Consider the following 6150-nt stretch of genomic DNA (forward strand, 5'->3'; position numbering starts at 1 on the left):
TGCGGGTAGCAATAAAAGACACCATTTCGAGCGTGGCCGTTGCCAGTATCGCCTGACTGGCCTTCATGCAGGTGACACGTAAAAGCACCTAGTACACGCATGTACGCACGTACGTACGCATGTACGCACGTATGTATATACGTACGCATGTACGCACGTATGTATATACGTACGCTTGTACGCACGTATGTATATACGTACGTACGCAGGTATGTATGAAAGTACGTACGTACGTATGTAAGTACATACGTACGCATGTACGCACATACGTATGTATGTACGTACGCATTTACGTATGTCCCTATGCATGTACGTACGTACGCATATATGCACGTATGCATGTACGTACGTATGTAAGTACGTACGCATGTACGTACGTATGTATGTACGTACGCATGTACGCTCATATGTATATACGTACGTACGCACGTATGTATATACGTATATACGTATGTATGTTCGTATATATGTATGTACGTATGTATAGACGTATGTATATATAAGTATATACGTATGTATATATACGTATGTATACATACGTAAATGGATGTCACTAATTCCCCTGTTCTGTGAAAAGATTTCTGGGATGGGGAAATATTACCTTCGTTAGGAACAAGTAAAGTTTGGCAACAGGGAGAGCATCTGGCTGTAGAAAATCCCATTCAGCCCAGTAAAGCATGGAAAAGTGAACATTAAGAAGATGATGAAAGACGTTGAGACTTGATATTGTGAATCAGAGGGAATCTGATTGGCATTCACTGGAATGGTTTACTGCTCCAAGAAATTCAGGAACAAATGAAGATCCTATGTGGAATACTCTAAGGTACTTCTCATTTTGAAGAATTTGATGTTATCAAGTTCAGCAGTATAGCTTTTACTGAAATTTTCAGTGGTGGCCATCATATTAGTGGTCACTGATAAGGGAGAGAAATTCAGTGTAGCAAAGAAGATGCTTCCATTACATTTGAAATTGTTGATGTGAAAGCAATGCTGTGGAAATAAATGACACAAAATCGTGCTGTCCAGCCAATGTATAGCAAACGTTTTAAGAAGGAAACTATGCGACATGTCCATGTTTTTATGACACAATACACCTTTCAAACCGCTGCAGGAAGTGGAATTATTGGTAGTAGACATGGCTCTTACACCAAATATTCACTTATGAGAAGAATCTTGTATGAATGTATTTAAGAACTGAAGAAAACACCAATTCTCAACAGTAATTCCATCCCCAATAGTGTTTCTTGTATTCTCTAAGCGATCAGCTTTAATCATCTCTCACTTCTTGCTAATATGCTATCTAATCTTTATCTCTGCAGTGAATTATATCAATTATTGTATATGTTTATTAATTTAGTCTGTTCTTTCTATTTAGCAGAATTACAATCATCTTACAGAAGTAACATCATATATAGACCAGAAACAACACACCATTGACCATAATGAATCTCTGAGAATTTACAATGGCTTTCAACCAAATTGAAGTTGAACAGAGAAACAAGATGAAGAAATCCTGGCAAAGTTGGGTTTAAAATGTCTACTTCCTTTTCATAACATCTGTCAATGGGGGTTTAATGAATAATCTGCAGATTATTAATCCTACGTGATTTATTTGTTGAAAATACACACATATATTTATTTTAGGAGTGTATAGCAGTGAGAGAGACCATTACCAAGACAGACTTGTGAAAACTCCAGAGAGACAATTACCTTCACCTCCAGGTGTTGCTATAAATTGACTGTCAGCAACGATGACCAATTATAGGATAATTTTTCAAAGTGAACAGAAAGACTTACACCAGTGGATTTTAACTCAGTTTCTTACAAGCATCTGCTCTTGGAGTTTGAGAAAAGAAACATCACCTTATTGATATTCCAACAAGAAATTAATATTTTCAAAGTTGTCCTTAATTAATCACCTCATTATTTTATGGTTTAAGCTTTATCTTCACAGACTTTTTTTTTTAGATGTATAACAAACATGAGCAATATTGTAAACAATTTGATATATTATGTTAGTTAAAAGTTTGATAAAAAAAAAAATTAATCATGTAGGAAAATTACTCAGATTATCGCCAATCTCAAATTAAAAAGTGTAATTATTAGCAGCTGTGATTAAGTGTAACAGAACTCTCTGTTAGAATATGAACCCAGATGTCATATGAGTGGGGTGACTGCTGTATCCTTTGAAGCAGAAAATAAGGTCACCTGTTATTGATTTATCATCAACAACATCATTTGTTGGCAATCATATGAACATTAAATTGTTCCTAATAAACTGTTTCCATCTGTTATTTTATGTCACAGAGATATTTATTAATGTATAAATTCTCATTCTTTACAATATATTGAAATGATACACAAGTAGAGGGAAATCTTTCATCATGTGTTAATCCAGTTAAAAATAAGTTCCACTCGCACAAATTCAAAAACTAAGATGGGTAAGTAGTTTCACTGACCTGTCTGTCTGTCTGTCTCTTATATTCATCATCAGCATAAAGTTATTGCCACACTAATTTAGCAGTCACATGCACACGCAACCATTCACTGCAGTGGACTCTCTCCATGATACTCATCATGTCACAAATAATAACTGTTTTTGTAAGTTTCTCCTTTTTTTTGTTTTTGTTTTGTTGATATAAATATTCTGTTTCTTGCTGTTGTTGTTTAGTCTCAGGTAAACTTTGACACTAACCAGCCTATAATCAAAGACAATCCAGCTCCGACCATCCCATATTTTAGGGCTATATAAGACTACGGATTCATTACCCTGTTTTTAATCTAAGTTGGTATGATTTGAGGGATATTTGATTGCTATCTTTAGCAGGCTGAGCGATTGGGGGTCTCATATTTTTGTCAGTATTGATGGTGGAGGTATTGTGAGGGTTATTTTAGATTCTTTTATTATGTATTCATTTCCATTCTCTGGCCCCATGTTGGGATGCTTGTGATTATGTTTACTGTTTCTACACTGAATAGAGTTCAGTTGTTAACCTAAGCTGTTGGTATGGTCACTAAACGCTTCTCTCCCTTGCACTGTCTTTATGCTGCCCTGTTGACTTAAGCTGCAACATTTCTTCAGTGCCAGCTCTATTTTTACTCATCTGCATATACATATTAATGCACACACATGCATGTATATGACTGTTTAAGGGCCTACCACCTTATGTACAGATTTCCACAGACACTCATGAATGATAGCATACAAAATTACATGCATATAGCCAGACACACATTAATGCACATAGACGTACAATAAATAAACACATGAAGTGATGAAGTCTGCATTGTTAGTTTTATGCTAGAATGGGTTGAATGAATAAATGAATCCCTCATACTGAGGCATTGTTTGATATCCAGATCACCTTTCTGTTGCTTGATCTTTTTTTCATGTAAGCGATTTTTGTTTTTTGTATTGTATTTCATTTATCCTTGAAAGTGCTGTCAGCAAGCATCACCATTTTTATTTTTAATCCTTTTCACACAATGTAAATATTCACACACTCACACACATGTATATGGTGTTTTATACATTTATAGGGGAAGTGGCATAATTAATAAAGCCTATAAACACACTAGTTGTTGCTTGTCTATACTTCTCTTCTATTTTTAAAGCAGTTGTTTGTTTGTTTATGTCCCCTAGAATATTTTTCACTACATCAACATGTAGTCTTTTCAATAAACATCCTGAAAAGGATACAGATTGATGTTAGCTTTGTTAGTTAGGATTCTTCCCAAATATAACACAATTGATTTCAACAAATGGTATACAAGATCAAAATTCTTGTAATCACAAATTATATATGGGCTTCTATACAGTTTCTGCCCGCCAATTCTACTTACAAAGCTTTGATCAACCTGAGGTTAAAATAGAAGACATTTGCCTGAAGTGCCATGCAATGAAATAGAACACAAGACCACAACATAACAAAGTGCTCTCCATATCCACACAGCCATGCCTATGCCTACATATTGTGTGTGTGTGTGTAGATGGATGCATGTGTTTTGTGTTTACCCTTGTTTAAACATCCTGTGATGAAATGGAACATTATCATCATACAAGCATGGTTCATTTCATTTTCTGTAAAAAGCATGTCCAGCTGTGAGAAAATATTACTTTGCATTGAAACTGGTGTGGCTTAGTGACAGAAAAGACATCCAGCTATAAAATGTCTGTCTCAAGAAATTCCTTTTGACTCATTTCATGCAAATGCTGATAATGATGTAAGCATATATAAACATATACACACACACACACACACACACACACACACACACACACACACATATATATACATATGCTATAGGTTAACTAGCTGTTTTACCATGATCAATTAGCACTTTATATGTATCATTATCATCATCATTGTCATTTAACGTCCGGTTCCTGTGCTGGCACAGGTTGGATGGTTTGACTGAGGTCTAGAAAGCCAGGAAGCTGCACTAGGCTCCAATCTGACCAGGCAAAGTTTCTACAGCTGGATGCCCTTCCTAATGCCAACCACTCTGAGAGTGTAGTAGGTGCTTTTTAAGTGCCACTGGCATGAGGGCCAGTCAGGCGGTACTGGCATCAACCACGCTTGAATGGTGCTTTTTACATGCCACCATGCAAATGGAATATATATGTATAGTTTCCATTTGAATGAATATCTATGTGTTGACTATATGAAACCTTTCTAAGGGAGGAATCTTTGATTTGCTCTTCATGCACTCTCACATGGCTGGCTAAGTAAAATGGGAATACCTGAGTGGAGGTGACATCAGCCCAGCAAGATCTGAGGAGCAGAGGTCATTATAGTATCAGAATGAAAGGCAGAGAGTAGAGATAGCAAATACATCGTTATTGCCAGCAGTTCAGTTTTATGAAGGATACAACATACTGTAAATATTTCAGTTATATTTTATTTTAAATGTTTAAGATAAGTTATTATTCATGCAATTACTGCTTTCCCAATAAGTAATAAGCACATCTTTAAAGATGAAGACATACTATCCATGAATGCACTAAAATACCAACTGGTAACATCAGAGAGATGTTAACACTGTGCCTAAGGACACTAATTCCCAGATCGATAATGAAATTTACCAAAAAGTGCAAGGAATAACTGTCTTTTCCATCATCATAGCAATGCCACTCATTTACATGAAATGCTTTGAAGATTTAGCTCTGGAAATGACAATAATGATTAAGATATATGAATGACAGCCTCATGCTTTGGTAGCCTTAACAGGAAGTCCAAGATGTAGGTAGATGGCATAAACTCTGTCTACCTCTATCAGTTCAGTATATGATGGAGAAGGATATAATCAACCAGCATGTCATCAAATACTGGTGAGAAATACAGAAGCAGGAGTCAGAAGATCAGTGGATCAAAGCCCTACTGACACTGAAATCTATTTAATCTGTAACTGAGAGAGTCTCTATATGATTGCTCAATCTGTTTAGAAATAGCTGCTAAATCTCCCTCAAATTGTACCACCACAAAAACAGCAAAGATATATTGGAAAAGATGGGATGCCTTTGATCAAAGGTATGCTCATTAACCTAAGGCTACACAACAATATGAGTCTTACCACACCATCCCTTCAGTATTAAGTGTCTACAACACCAGGCAAAAATAATGTGGACTGAGGTATTAGCTTATGCAGAAGATATGAATTACCTGAAAACTACCTTCCTGCATAACAAATGTCTTGCCTATCATTTAAGACTCACAGCCTATCATGTAAGACTCACAGCCTATCTTATAAGACTCACAGCCTATCATAGTAGATTCAGAACCACCTTCAGGCATAAAGTTGGGATCAAATGAAATCCTCTGTGTTTCTACCTTACTGGAAGGGATTGAGAGGGTTCACAAAATCTGCAACAATTATCATATCAGAACTGTGTTCATATGTGACATCACATTTTGTTGATTTCTCACCAAATTTAAACTTGCCTAGGAATGGCCAGAATATAGAAACTACATTTTCTACACTTATTAACATCCTTTAAGTTTACAAGTCTTAAAGAGAGAATCTGGGAGGTCCGTAAAGGTAAGAATTAAGAAATATTATATGAAAGTCTTACAGAAGAGAGAAATTGTCATGAACGGTTGAACAGACATGATGCAAGGAAGGGAATTGTATTGCTATGGAGTGAATTGA

Source organism: Octopus bimaculoides, chromosome 14, assembly GCF_001194135.2.
Source record: "Octopus bimaculoides isolate UCB-OBI-ISO-001 chromosome 14, ASM119413v2, whole genome shotgun sequence".
Taxonomy (NCBI): Eukaryota; Metazoa; Mollusca; class Cephalopoda; order Octopoda; family Octopodidae; genus Octopus; species Octopus bimaculoides.